Source organism: Nicotiana sylvestris, chromosome 1, assembly GCF_000393655.2.
Source record: "Nicotiana sylvestris chromosome 1, ASM39365v2, whole genome shotgun sequence".
In the NCBI taxonomy this organism is placed as follows: Eukaryota; Viridiplantae; Streptophyta; class Magnoliopsida; order Solanales; family Solanaceae; genus Nicotiana; species Nicotiana sylvestris.
In genome coordinates this window covers 35,653,465-35,669,438 of record NC_091057.1, presented here as the reverse complement: position 1 = coordinate 35,669,438, position 15,974 = coordinate 35,653,465, and positions in this window count along the sequence as shown.

Below are 15,974 nucleotides of genomic sequence, written 5' to 3'. Positions count from 1 at the left end.
TGTTTCAACTTGTATAACTCCTCTTTCAAATTAACATCAGACTCTTCCCCTCTCTTGACGGATCAATAACACTTGCATCCAGTTCTTGGTTAGCCATGATCAACTTGTCTTTGGACCTGGTGTTGTACGGGTGAGTTGCTAGAATGCCTAACAAACTAACCACCTGCTTGGACTTGATGACAACAACAAACTTGTTAGCGATTAGGGCTTAACTGATAGGCAACCGCACGTTGGGGATGCAATGCACCTAAGAAGTTAACCATTTCTCCTATGCATTTGAACGACTGCCTACGTCATCCCGGCTTTCACTAATTTTCATTTTGCAACTTCTCTCTTTTTTTATTCCCTCTTTTCTTTGCTCGATCCTTGCTTTTCTTTTATTTCCTCATTTTTTCTCTCTTGTTTTACCATTATTTCTTTCCACAATTTTTCTTGTTTTCTCTCTTTTTCTCATTCATTTCTTTTTCTTATTTCATGGTTATGATCGAATCCTATAGGGATTGCCTACGTATCATGACGCCGTATGAATCTGACCAAGCGTAGTTATGGGAATAAGTGTAAGATAAAAATAAATAAAACAAACATTTTTTGGGGTTTTCAAATTTTAATAAGAAAATAAAACATCTGGATTACAATGACTTGTTCTACAGATTTTAATCATAAAAACCAACAGAATCGAAAAGGGGAACTAACAAAAAAATGAAAATACAGACTCAAAAAGGACCAACAGACTCTGAAGAAAGGTGAAAATACAGACTCGAATGAAAATCATGAATACATAAGAGCCTCAATTGATCTAGGGGCCAGTGGGACATCAGTCGGTCTCGCCATGGGCCTATGTGCAAGATCGCCTTGAAGACGCTCTAGGTCACTCATTATTTGGCGAACAAAGGTCATTACTACAGCAAAGGAAGTTGTTCTAGACATGTCTTCACATTCATGGCACTTCATGACGATGTATTCAGCAATTGCTCTAACCCTCTCCCTGATGATACCCTTTTCTTAGAGCAAACGCCCTATTTGTTGAGACCTAGCTTCTAACACTTGGGCATCATGATGGTTTTGACCCCACAACTATTGTATATCTTCTTCTAGCTGGGACACTAATGCATAGCAATGTTCCCTTTTTACTTTAAAGTTCTTAGCTTTCTTGGTCATCTCATTTCCGAGGGTAGTTAGCTTTTTCTTCAAATTAGTGGCTTCTCCCTCATATTTCCTTTTTATTTTCGGACAAACTCTACTCGTCCCTCTGTGTTCTTCGCTAACTGTGCCCGGACCCTCGCCAGATTACCCTTCGAATCTTCCAGATCATCCTCACACTCAGGTATTTTCCTCTTAAGACCACTTATGATTCTTTCATCCTCTCGGCTCCTTTCCTGATTCTCAGCAGCTATTTTCATTTTTTGGATCTATGCTCGAAGGGCTTTATTTTCTTGAGCCAATTTCTTCTTCTCCCCTTCATCGGTAGCAGCCTGTACACTTTTGTCAAACTTAAGATCCCGGATTTGTCCCTCTAATTTTCTTATGGTGGCTCTGTAGCTTGCCTCTTTTGCCAACCAATCCCATTGCTCCTGCGCTCCGTCAGTGAATTCTTGGACATAGGGCCTTTTTGCGGGCCGTTCGGGCTCTAGATGGACTTGGGACCTTTTACCAAACCAAGTTGTGTAACTAGGCTCCAACTCACCTCTAGACAGATCTCGTACCTGAGTCCTTGGCTCTAAGAACCTACATTGATGCCAAATATGACGCACCCTTTCTTCCGGGAAAGCAGCTTTTGGTTCCAGTTTGATGACCTACCAACTCAAATCCTCGTCATGTGGGATAGTCTAGTACCTGCCTAACTGGCGTAGAACTCTGTGCGGGGCATAAGGCTGAATGCTCCGGAGACCCATCAATAGAAGAAAACACACCTCGGCCAACATATAAATGACTTCACTAACCGAGAGCCACCGAATATCCATTCAATTTTGTTTGTTGTTAGGGAGATCAAGCGTGCAAACCATGCTTCTGTACCCTCCGGAAACTCATAGCCCTCCACCCGTTGTTCATGTTTTTCAATGCATTTAAGACCGGTCATACCAAGGTTCATGTACCCTGGATGGTGGTATAGGTGTTCCTCCATCCAGAGTTGTAGAAGCATATTGCATCCTTCAAAAAACTTTCCTCCTTCTCGGCAAACAGTTAAAGCTAGGTAAATCTCCGCCAAGAACATCGGTACAATGGTGCCATTTTACTTTTTAGTCATGAAGTCGGCTATCCCCCACAAGCCCCAATTCTATGTTTCCATCCTTTGTTGGGCAAATCAAAACATCCAGAAATGCCACTATAAAAGCCAGTCTCCGCCGAGATTCCCACTTGTCTTTGTTCCTCGAATGAGTAAGACCGGTATCTGGCATCTCAAAACCGCGGGGATTCCCGTAACGACGGTACAAGAAGTAGAATGTGCAAAATCCCTTAGCCAAATTTCCGTCTTGAACTTCCCGACTGATGCTTAGAAGATCCAGAAACTTATGAGGAGTCACTGTTCTAGGTGCCACCAGGTATTGATTTCTGAGATTCCCACTAAAACCAGCGTAGCCCGCTATTTCCTCGAGCGTAGGGGTTAACTCAAAATCAGAAAAATGGAATACATTATGTGCTGGGTCCCAGAAGGGTATCAAAACCTCAATTACATCCTTCCTCGGCTTAATCTTCAGAAGCCCAACAAGACCACCCAAAGCTTTTATCACAGTATCGTGGCTGACTTCCCCCAAATCATTCCACCACATATGTAGTTCTACCGGGATTTCCTCAAGGATTGTGAAAGGTTCGTTTTCAATCGTGTTCATCCTGCATATTTATTTTAAAGTGATTGGTTAAAAGACTGTGATTTACTTCGACTCAAGAGAAAAACACCAATTTTCACAAAATTTAAGAAAACATTTTTGTGCATACAGCCCTTCAGCACCTCAAGCAAGAAAATTTAGGATTGTGTTTGTTAATCAACCAAAATTTCTGAAAAAGACCCTAGGTGGCTATTCTTGCAAAAATAGTCTTCTGGAGCTCTCTTGGGCCATTTTGTCTATTTTGGAAAAGAACGGTGTCACCTAATTTATTTATGACAAAATAGCGACACTTCATATTTTTTGGGTTATTTGTGCAAAAAAGGAGTTGGACCCGATGAGGGTTGCCTACGTATCCCACATCCGGTGAGAATCAAACTTGCGTAGTTCGATCAAATTTGAACGCAACAGAAAAAGCAAACTTTTGAAATAGCTTTTTTTTTCCTTTTTTCTGAAAAATCTCGGTAGAGATTCGGGGTATTTTGGACACCAGGTTTTTCACATGCGGGTAATTTCCTCTCACACGCCTCAATTTGATATTTCTCAATTTTTTCCTTATTCTAGAAGCCGGTCAACATGCAATCTGATGCGCAAATAGCAAGTAAAATGCATCAGAATGGTCTTTTGATTTCGGGTGCACCTGTCCTAGACGGACCCAACCCCTGTGTTGAGTCCCCAAAGTCAAATGCACGTAATGCAAACAAGCGTTCCTACTAGGGATTTGGCATGAGGCTGTGTTATACTAGGTTTGAAAACCTGGATTTATTTGTTCTAGACTTGGCTTACCTGAGCGGATAGCTCGAGCCGAGGGGGGCAGCGTACCGGGAATACAGAAGCTTCATTGGCTTTGCAACTTGTCCGAACCTCGTTCTAAAACTGGGATATGACTCTAACAGAAGAGAAGCTACACGAAGTGCACCCTTCTCAAATGATTAAGAAGACTCAGAGAGAGGAGGGATTCGTAACAGTTTATATACAGTTCAACAATATCAAAGCGGTAAAAAACAATATTTAGCACATTAGGCCCAAACATGTGAATAAAACCAGATAATAAATTAAACCAAATATAACAATTATTATAAGCTAGAATTCTTGAACCCTGAACCAAAGATTCTGGGTTCGTGTCCCCAGCAGAGTCGCCAGAGCTGTCACACATCCTTTTAACTACCCTAAAAGGGGTATAAGGAAGTTTTTTCCAACTTAAAGTGACAAACGAAATGGGATTTATTTTATTTAAAATTCAGAGTTGCCACTTGAGATAATTTATGGTGTCCCAATTCACCGGATTGAATCCCGAATTGAGGAAGGATTGACTCTGTTTTGTAGTCCGCGAACACACAAATCCGGGTAAGGAATTCTGTTAACCCGGGAGAAGGTGTTAGGCATTCCCGGGTTCCGTGGTTCTAGCACGGTCGCTCAACCATTATCATTGGCCTAATTATCTGATTTTAAACACTTTTTCAACCTATGTGCATTTTTTAACACTTTAAAACTGCTTTTACTTATCTAAAGAATTAATTCAATGTTATTTAAAATACATCGCAAATCACGCTACATGAAATGCACTCGTGATTTACGACACGTTCTATTTAACCTTGTTGGAAATTAGAACTGGGTCACATGAAATGCACCCCCGAATTTTAACACCCAAGATAATTATATATTTAACGTGCCTAAAGCAAACTACGAAGTTCATTTTAATATCTAAATTAAGACGTTTGTGAGGGCCATAAATGATTTAATTTGCTTATGGCACGCCTCAAATCTATTTCCTCAAGTGATGTTTTGTCCTAATCTTTTGAGGGCCATAAATTATAAATTTTGTTGATATGGCACACCTCAATCTAAATAAAGGGGTCACGTTTAATTAAAGGACTAAAGACAGTTAAGTTCTATTCAAATTAAATTCAGTACACATCACTATGAGCAGCCTAAGCAGAACGATATTGGCCTGACATTTGGGGGGAGATTTCGGACTTAAAGTAATAATAAGCGATATTTTAAAGGGGCATTGGGCTCAACGGAAGGCCCAGAATCGAAATTGAAGCAGAAGGAGCATCAATGATTCAGTTGGGCCACATATAAGGCCTAAGCACAGATTATTGATTATCCAAAAGTGGTTTCATCATACTGCCAACTAAATTGAATTAAGCTAAATGAAAATATCAACAAAAAAAAAAAACAATTGACGTTGATTCTAAAACTATCCCAGCTTGAGACCAAGCCATATGAAATTGGGCCTCATGTCAAACCCATTTGAGATCTTCAGTAGGTTTGAACATCAAATTGGAATTAGCTGAGGCATTCACTTCTGACCCTCATGATTTCTCCATACACTAAATCAACTTACATGTAAGTTCAATACTACTTAACCAAAACTTTGGGCCATTTGAAGGAACAGTTAACTAGTAAGTGAAAATTAATAAACCTTCACCTATGGAACAACAAACAAAATTAATCCAAACCATTAGAACCAAATACATACTAGATTATAACTCTCTGTAAAACTGTCAACTATTTCCCACAACTCCACATACAATTGGGGAAGAACCCAATCAACCCTTTTCAAAGGAGTACCCAAGCATCGAACATGGGACTAATCAAACTCCAATTCGGCAAAAAAACACAAAAAAAAAGCTAATTACCGTGGTTTTACTTTGAACTTTCACACAGATTTAACACTTAAAGCATAAACCACTAGAGCATCTATTACTACAGATTTATTACATTTAAGAAAGAGATAGAGGGAGAAATGGACAAAACCTGAATGGCTTAAGTAAAAATATAAAAATTAGGCTCCAAACAAAAGCAATCTTTATTGATTTCATCAGAAATAACATCTTCCCTATGTTCAAGTAACATTTGCCAATTGAGATTCAAGAGATTACCTGGAGATAAATCCAAAACAGCCACAAAACTTCAATAATAGAATAAGAAGGTCAGTAAAGCTTTAAAACAGCAACAAACAGCAAACATCAATCATCTTCAGCCATATATTGATCCCTAGAAAGAAAATAGAAGTTTACTCTAGCTTTTAAAACCCAAGAAACATGAAAACACCAGCTGCAATAGAACAGTACTTGTGATTTGTTTTGTATTTTTCTTCCTAATTTTCAGATTCTACCAATGTGTGTATTTCTTCAGCCGTTTACTCAAATTTTTTAGATCTCCTCCCTAACTTGACAATGAAGGAAACAAGCCTTTTATATAATGACCCTAGGGCAACAGAATTGATTTTAACATTACCCCTTCCCCAATTTTCTATTTTTTCATTTTAGACCCTGAAATTGCAGCATGTTTGTTAAACCCCCCAATCCCACCTTCCTAGAACTTTCCTAGGTAGTTTTTTAAAGATTCCCTCAATACAAATCCCCTAATTACCCTTCAAAGGCCTAATAATTACTTTAGACTAACCATAGACTGCCCCAAATGCCCTTGGGCTTCTGCATTAGCAGACTCTAACAGCCTTTGGGCTTCTGAACTAGCAAGCCCACCCTCCAATCCTAAACAAACAAGTCACAAATAATTCCAAATCCTTTTCTCTCTATTTTTAAAAAAGGAAAAATCAAAAGGAACAGAACAAGGGCAAACAAACGAATCAATCAAAAATGAAATTAACTGCTGCTAAACTAATATTACTAATTTTAATAACTATAAACTAGTATGCCCTATCATGCAAGCAGAAATGGATTTGAAAAAGAAAGAAAGGAAGAAAAAGGAAAAATCAAAAGAAGACAAGAACATAAACAAACAAATAACAACAAAAGAAAAGCAAAAATATGAACGACTAACCAAAGAAGTCGGCGAGTAGTGGCAAAAAAACAGAGATGAACAACTGGCCACACTTGATATGCTTCATCGAGGCTAGAAACTCACCCTAATGAACTCCCTCAAGCAAGAGTGCTCTGTCAAGGCGAACTTCGAACCCTGATGTGCAGAGAACTTCGACACGATTCCAACTCTGAAATTAGGTTAAACCCTAGATTCCAAATTCGACAAACTCTAGGGTTCGTTTGGGAAAATTGCCAAGAGTTTTGGATTTGGGGAGACATAGGGATTGGAGGGTGCAAATTTGGGCTAATTTGGGTAAGTTAGGGTTCGGAGGTCCAACCTTCGATCTCAGATTCGAAGAGTTCGATGGAGATTTGGTAAAAACAGTTGGGGTGCTTAGAAAGAGGAGGGAACGGGGGTGGTGTGATGTTAATTTGGGATGGCTTGGAGCCTGTCGCCGGTCGGTGGAAGCTTGGGAACCTCAGGGCGACACTAGGGTTTTAGGGTTAGAGCCGAGAGAGACTGAGAGGGTGTTTTGGATGGGGGTAGCCTAGTTCTGACCATTAAATATAGAACAAACCCTCAGTTCCCAACCGTTCGATGAGTGGAAATCAATGATTGGGATAAAAAGCCTCAAAACGGTATCGTTTGGTTAGGCCAAGAACACTAGACCAGGAAGGTTGGAATTAGGCTGGGTCTGGAACGGGTTTTGGGGTTGAAATGGGATTTGGGCTTCAAAGATTTGGCCCTAACAGCCCTAATTTCTGATTCTCTTTTTACTCTTTTTTTCAATTTTCAATTGTTTTTCCTTTTCTTCTTCAATTGATTAAAAACAAAAATTAAACTCATAAATTAAAATAATTTACAAAAGTAAGCTAATTATCTAATATAATATTTACAAGGATTAATTACTCCTAAATTAAAAAGGGAAAATTACTAATTTAGAATTAAAAGGCTAAAAATGCAAAAGACAAACCAATTTTTGATTTTCAATTTTAATAAAGCAAATAATTGACTAATTAACCTTAAAAATATAAAAAATTACCTAAATGAAATGCATGGTATTTTTTGCTTTTTTCATGATTTTTAAAAATAAACATGCACAGAAAAAATGCAAATAATTAGTACAAATTCCCACAAAATCCTATAAAATTGTAAACAATGGGAAAAAATTTGTTTTCTTGTATTTTATGGGAGTAATTCACATAGGGAAAAAATCGCGTGCTCATACTTATGAGCGAACCCAGTTGGTCAAGATACAGAGCCTAGTATGGCCGAGCGCTTATGAGCGAGCCAACTACGATAGAGCAGTTATATACATACCGAACCTACTGTGGCCGAGCGCTTATGAGCAGCTCAGTTGGTCGAGATACAAAGCCTAGTATGGTCGAACGCCTATAAGCGAGCCTACTACGGTAGAGCAGTTATATATATACCGAGCCTAATATGGCCGAGCACTTATGAGCGAGCCCAGTTGGTCGAGATATAGAGCCTAGTATGGTCGAACGCCTATGAGCGAGCCTACTATGGCAGAGCATATATATATATATATATATATATACCGAGCCTTATAGGGCCGGATAGCTATTTTACTTACTATATTGAGAAAGTTGATTCAGTATCAGCAGGTAAGCATATCTTCAGATTATCTTTGACTTCCAGCTACTTGCAGTTATTATATTATCAGTTCAGTTTCAGCTTTCAGTATATTGCCTTACATACTCGGTATATTATTTCGTACTGACGTCCCTTTTTCCTGGGGACGCTGCGTTTTATGTCTGCAGGTCCAGACAGATAGGTCGAGAGCCCTCAAAATAGGCTATCAACTCAGCGGAAGATATTTGTGCACTTCATTTGCTTCGGAGTTGCGTGTTTGGTATGGTGGTACTCTGTCCCAACCTTTATGACATTTATGTACTCTTAGAGGCTTGTAGACATATCTCGTGTACGTGAAAGATTGTACGACCTTGTCGGCCTATGTTTTGAATTTATAAATGATCATGTTGGCCTATTAGGCTCGTATGTCACATGTATATGATGATGTAATAAGGAAGATGTGTTACGTTGGTACTCGGTTGAGTAAGGTACCGAGTGCCCGTCACGGCCCATCGGTTTGGGTCGTGACAGTACTCCCTTTAATTGAGGAGTCAACTTCAAACGGTAATAAACATGTGGCAAATAAGGAAGGAAATCGTATAAGACTGAGCATAACAAATAAGGAAATATTTTCTGCATAGTACAAGTACACAACATATAATAGAGGCTAGGTTCAGCGTATGTCAATCAAGGAAAAGACTTAAGAAATCAATTAATAGAATAATTGACCGTAGAATAAGGTCAGAAAATATTTTACAAGGTTAAAAATCAGTAGAGATATCATGCGAAATCAGTGAAAGATCAATCACAAAGACTCAAGGATTCAAAAATAGAAAATAGCACTGATTTAGCACCACTTTATAAGAACACGCACATAGTAAGCAAAAACCAGAACTCTAAGAGGTCGAGTAGGACATAAATCATATATAAATTAGGGATTCATGTAGAGCATAGTCTGAATTAGTAGGATAAGCATAATACAGGTAGTAGAAGTGAAGAATCAAAAACATCGGTAAACGAAATAGGGCAAAATCACACAATAGGGAGGGATAACCATAATTAGGAACCTTAACAAGCAATCATAGGATAAAATCACAGAATCACAGAAACATATTGATTAATTGAACACATTATCAAAACAAAACTCAGAAACCCAAGATTAGAACTAAGAAATTAGGGTTTTCAACATAGGCAAGTTGAAGAGGTGGTAAAATCATAGAATCGGTCGAAATATGCAAGAGATAGAAGTTTAAACATAAAGAATCGGTTTAAACAAAGTTTCAGAAGAAGTTCCGAAAATCCTAATTTCAGAAGAAGGTGAAAACACTTTGAAATCGATGATTCTTGTAAAGAGTTACAAGGATAGTGTAAAACATCAATGAAACAGACTCAAATCGTTTAAAAATCGTACAGATCTAGGAGATGTAAGAAACCCAAGTAGAGATGAAAGAACCTGTCAAAAATCTCAAGGATCGTAACAAGTACAGCATGATTTCGCTTGGAATCATACTAAAGTAGCCAAGAATAGAACCAGATGGAAAACCCTAGATACAAGTGAGCATGGCCCAGGGCCCTTGAAGGCCTCAGAGAAGGCGAGCATGGCAATAGAGGAGCCATTGGAGGCTTAGAAGTTGAAAGGAGATCACCGGAAAAGACCGGAAAAGACCGGAGAAGGGAATCGGCGGTTGAAAGAGCTAGGGTTAGTTTGAGGGGTTGATAGAGGAGAGGAGATGAGAGAATACAGAGGCGGTGGATTTGAGAAATGAGATAGGGTAGGGGGTCATTTGGGATAAAAAAGGAATGAACAGACGAGGTTTAGATCAACGGCCAGGATTTGACGGGTCTTGGGTTAGGTAGGCAGGTTTAGGGTTTGGGTCGGGTAATTTAGTTAGAAATTGGGTTGGGGTTCGGTTTAAATTAGGCTACAATTGAAAGGCAAATCTGACTATATTTTAAATAGCCAATTTTCCCTATAATATTTATAATAAATAACAAATAATTTTTGGAAAATAATTTTGTCTACTAAAATGATTTAAAATAGATATTTAACATTTTAAAAATATAGGAGATCAATTTTACACAAATAAATGTAATTATACATTAATGGGGCTAATATTGCAATTATATGCAATTTAGCTTTAAAAATATAAAATGCAATTGTAAAAATAAAAATAAAATATTTTAACCATACTTTGGCATAAATATAGAAATAAAATGACTAAATCATCACAACAATAATTTGAGGGATAATTATTGGGGATTTTATGAATAAAAAAGAAGGAAATAAATCAATTTAAACCCTTAACATTATGGGAAAAATTATAAAAACCTTGTGCATGCTTATATATGCATATATATGCTATTTTGAAGGTATTTATACATATAAAAATATAGTAAAAAATTGGGTATCAACAGCTGCCCCTCTTTACCCGGGAAGGATGAAAAAGTTTTCGGGTAAAGAAATGATGGCCAATTTTGACCAGACGGGATGCTTTGAAAGACAGAGGTCGAACTACAGTCTTTGAGTTGCCTACATATCCCTATTTTTACATGAATTAGGCCATGTGTAGTTCTGGATTCATCCGCGGAGTATGCCGATGAAATTACTGCAAGAACAGACACGCGATGCGGAAGCAGCTACGGTGAGCGGTTAAAGCTCGGGACGGTTGGAGGGAACTAGAGTGAGATTGCTCCTGCTAGGATAGCGTTTGCTTACTGGTTACCTGCAAACAAAAGATGCTACAAACATGTATTTGCGAAAAACTAAACATGATGCAAATTCCCTTTGGACCATGAAGGTTGTCTTCGGACGGTTAAAGATGACGTCCTCGGACCATGACGTCCGGGCCATGAATTGTTTGATAAGGGATTCGCAGTCCATGAAATGTTGTTCTCGGGCCATGAAGATGGTGCCTCCGAACTATGACGCCTTTGAATAATGATGTGCAAATTTGAGAGATCCTCAGGCCATAGCATGGTGTCTTACGGCTATGAGGATGATGCCTTTAGACTATGACGCCTTCAGATAGATTGTCGATATTTCATCCCATGATGTGCAATAGTCATGACGTTATCAAGATAGTGATTAGTCTTGTGAATTGGAGGGCAGAGCTTAGCCCGATTGGAAAGCAAATAGATAGTAAAATAGAGAAATATCTGTGCAAAAGGGACAGTGCTTAGTCCCATGTGAATGTGGAGGCAAGGATTAGCCTCATGCAGGTATAGAGGCAAGGATTAGCCTCATGCAAGTAGGGAGGCAGGGATTAGCCTCATGCAAATGTGGATTCAGGGATTAGACTCATGCAAATAGGGAGGCTAGGATTAGCCTCATACAATTGTGGAGTCAGGTATTAAACTCATGCAAATAGGGAGGCAAGGATTAGCCTCATACAAATGTGGAGGCAGGGATTAGCCTCATGCAAGTGTGGAGGCAGGGATTAGCCTTATGCAAATGTGGAGGTAGGGATTAGCCTCATGCAAATATTGAGTCAAGGATTAGACTCATGCAAATATAGAGGCAAGGATTAGCCTCATGCAAAATGTGGAGTCAGGGATTAGACTCATGCAAATAAGGAGGCAAGGATTAGACTCATGCAAATGTGGAGGCAGGGATTAGCCTCATGCAAGTATGGAGGCAGGGATTAGCCTCATGCAAGTACGGAGGCAGGAATTAGCCTCATAAAGTCAAGGATTAGACTCATGCAAGTATGGAAGCAAGGATTAGTCTCATGCAAATGGGGAGGCAAGGATTAGCCTCATGCAAATGCGGAGTCAGGGATTAGACTGATGCAAATAGGGAGGCAGGGATTAGCCTCATGCAAGTATGGAGGCAGGTATTAGCCTCATGGAGTCAAGGATTAGACTCATGCAAGTATAGAGGCAAGGATTAGCCTCATGCAAATGGGGATGCAAGGATTAGCCTCATGCCAATATGGGGGACAGGTATTAGTCCCATGCAAAGAGCGATCAGCAAATAAGAGTAGTGTATGCCTTAGCTGGAGAGGTATTTGATGTCTGATGGCCTAATTGATAATGAATTATCTTTGTGTATACATGTTTTGCGAGCGCTATCGTTACGTCAAATGTTCCTGCGTTCAAAGAAAAATTGTAAGTTTTGTGGGGAAAGGTTGGCTCGTGCTCCTGTCGGCTGGCTTTGCTTTGCTCCATTCTAAAAGCCTTTTGAGTTCCCTTGGGTGACACCTGACCGTTATAGAAATAGAATTTTCAAAAAAATGAAATTATTGATAAAAATAGAGTTATTTCAGAAAAAATAGATGAACTAGTGATTGTAACACATCTCAAAGACATTGCATCTCTCTTATGTTAGAATTTTAAGGGCCCTCCTCAAAATTCTGCCCCAGTTTGGTAGATGATCTTTGACTATTTGCGGATGATGGACCCTACTAAACCCTCTCCAGAATTTTGAGGATCCTTCTAAAAATTCTGCCCCAGTTCTTAATTAATTACTGATTCCCCGGCATGCGATGGCATTGGCTGGACTTACTCTAGAATTTTGAGGGTCCTCCTCAAAATTTTGCCCCAGTTTCTGCTCTTGGAAGAGATGAAAATTTTATTATAATATGACTGAACCCATAAGGCTACCTACGTATCCCCTCTTAAACGAGAATCAGGTCAAGCGTAGTTTAATTACATTAAAATGAGGAAATGTAAAATATCTAAGCATAGTATCTCTTGACTGCGTCTGAATTGATTGGCTTTGGCTAGATTTCTCCGTCCATTTCTGCAAGTATGAGTGCTCCTCCTATCAGTACTCTGTGAACTATGTATGGACCTTGCCAGTTGGGAGAGAATTTCCCTTTGGCCTCATCTTATGTGGGAAGATTTTCTTCAATACCAGCTGTCCTGGTGCGAAATGTCTTAGTTTAACCCTTTTGTTGAAAGCTATGGACATTCTGTTCTACTAAAGTTGGCCATGACACATTGCGTTCATCCTCTTTCCATCGATAAGGGCCAATTGTCATAGCAACTCCTTATCCACTCTGCATCGTTGAGTTCAACTTCCTATATAACTCTTAAAGAAGGAATTTCCACTTCGGCTGGGATGACAGCCTCGGTACCATAAACCAACATGTAGGGAGTTGCCCCGGTTGATGTGCGGACTGTAGTGCAGTATCCTAACAGAGCAAAGGGTAACTTCCCATGCCATTGCTTGTGGTTCTCTACCATTTTCCTTAGTATCTTCTTAATGTTTTTGTTGGCGGCTTATATTGCTCTATTCATCTGAGGTCTGTAGGCTATGGAATTCTTGTGCTTGATTTTGAAAGCTTCACATATAGCTTTCATTAGATCACTGTTGAGATTGGTGGCGTTGTCAGTAATAATGGACTCGGGAACTCCAAATCGTCAGACAATACGATCCTTGACAAAATTTGTGATGATTTTCTTGGTTACAGCTTTCTAGGATGCGGCTTCTACCCATTTTGTGAAGTAATCAATGGTGACCAGAATAAACCTATGTCTGTTTGAATCAGTGGGCTTGATTTGACCAATAACATCCATTCCCCAAGCGGCGAATGGCCAAGGTGAGCTTGTTGCATTGAGCTCATTCGGTGGCACTTTTATTACATCGGCATGCACTTGACATTGAAAACATTTGCGGACATACTGAATGCAATCTGTCTCCATGGTTATCCAAAAGCAACCTGCTCTAAATATCTTCTTAGCCAAGACAAAACCATTTATGTGTGGACCACAGGTCCCAGGATGCACATCCTCAAGTAGCCTAGAGGCTTCCTTTGCGTTGACACATCTTAGTAAACCCAAATCAGGATTTCTTCTGTACAAGTTTCCATAGCTGTGGAAAAAGTGGTTTGACAATCTCCGGAGTGTGCATTTCTGGATGTGATTTGCATGCTTCGGGTATTCTCCTTTTGATAAGTACTCTTTAATGTCATGGAACCAAGGTTTTTCATCTGCTTCTTCCTCGACATGAGCACAATATGCCGGCTGATTATGGATCCTCACCGGAATGGGATCAATGTAGTTCTTATCTGGATGTTGTATCATGGATGAAAAAGTGGTCAATGTGTTGGCAAACTCATTCTGAATTCTGGGCACATGTCGGAACTCTATCTTTGTAAACCTCTTTCTCAATTCCTGCACATGGTGCAGATATGGCAGTATCTTCGAATTCTTGGTGGCCCACTCTCCTTGTACCTGGTGCACAAGCAAATCTGAGTCGCCGATTACCAACAGCTCCTGAATGTTCATGTCGACTGTCATGTTGAGCCCTAATATGCAGGCTTCATATTCTGCAATATTGTTGGTGCAAGGAAATCTGAGTTTAGTAGATACCGAATAATGTTGACCCATTTTTGATACCAAAACTGGTCCAATGCCCACTCCTTTGAAATTTACGGCTCCATCAAAGAACATCCTCCAACCATCATATGCTTCGGTAATATCTTCTCTTACAAATGATACTTCTTCATTAGGCAAATACGTTTTCAAGGGTTCATATTCTCCTCCCATTGGATTTTCAGCAAGGTCATATGTCAATGCTTTCCCCTTGACCACCTTTTGAGTTACATAGACGATATCGAACTCACTTAGTAGTATCTGCCATTTAGCCAACTTCCTAGTAGGCATGGGTTTCTGAAATATGCACTTTAGAGGATCCATCCTGGATATGAGGTATGTAGTGTAGGCACAGAAGAAATGCCTCAATTTTTTGGGTTGTCCAGGTCAGAGCACAGCAAGTGCGTTCAAGTAGAGAATACCGTGCTTCATAAGGTGTGAACTTCTTACTCAAGTAATATATGGCTTGCTCCTTTCTTCATGTCTCGTCATGTTGTCCCAAAACACATCCGACGGCTCCATCTAATACAGATAGATAGAGTAACAAAGGTCGTCCTAGTTTTGGCGGGACCAGAACCGGTGGTGTGGACAGGTACTCCTTGATCTTGTCAAAAGCTTTCTGGAAATCCTCGGTCCAGCTCATTTCGGCATCCTTTCTTAGCATCTTAAAGATGGATTCACATATGAGTGTGGACTGTGCTATGAAGCGACTAATATAGTTGAAACATCCTAAGAAGCTCATCACATCCTTTTTGCTCTTAGGTGGTGGTAACTCCTGAATAGCTTTGACTTTAGTCAGATCCAGTTCGATCCTTCGATGACTGATGATGAATCCCAATAACTTTCTTGTAGGAACCCCGAATGCACACTTTGCGGGGTTCAATTTCAAATTGTACCTCCTGATCTTGTCTAAGAACTTCCTTAAGTCTGCTATGTGATCTGTGGCCTTCTTTGATTTGATAATGACATCGTCCACATACACCTCTATCTCCTTGTGTATCATATCATGGAAGATGGTTATCATGGCTCTCATGTTGGTGGCCCCGACATTCTTCAGACCGAACGGCATCATCTTGTAACAATATACACCCCATGGTGTAAAGCTATCTTCTCTGCATCTTCTTCATCCATCCAAATCTGGTGATAACTCATGAAGCAATCTACAAAGGATTGGAGTTCATGCTTGGTGAAATTATCGATCAGAATGTGTATATTTGTCAGTGGGAAGTCGTCCTTGGGGCTTGCTCCATTTAAATCCCGATAGTCAACACATACTCAGACCTTCCCATCTTTCTTTGGAACTGGCATAATGTTAGCTAACCAGGTTGGGTACTCAACCACCCTGAGAACTTTGGCTTTGATTTGCTTGGTAACTTCCTCCTTGATTTTCAGGCTCATGTCTAGTTTGAACTTTCTGAGTTTCTATTTCACTGGCAGACACATAGGATTAGTAGGCAACTTGTGAGC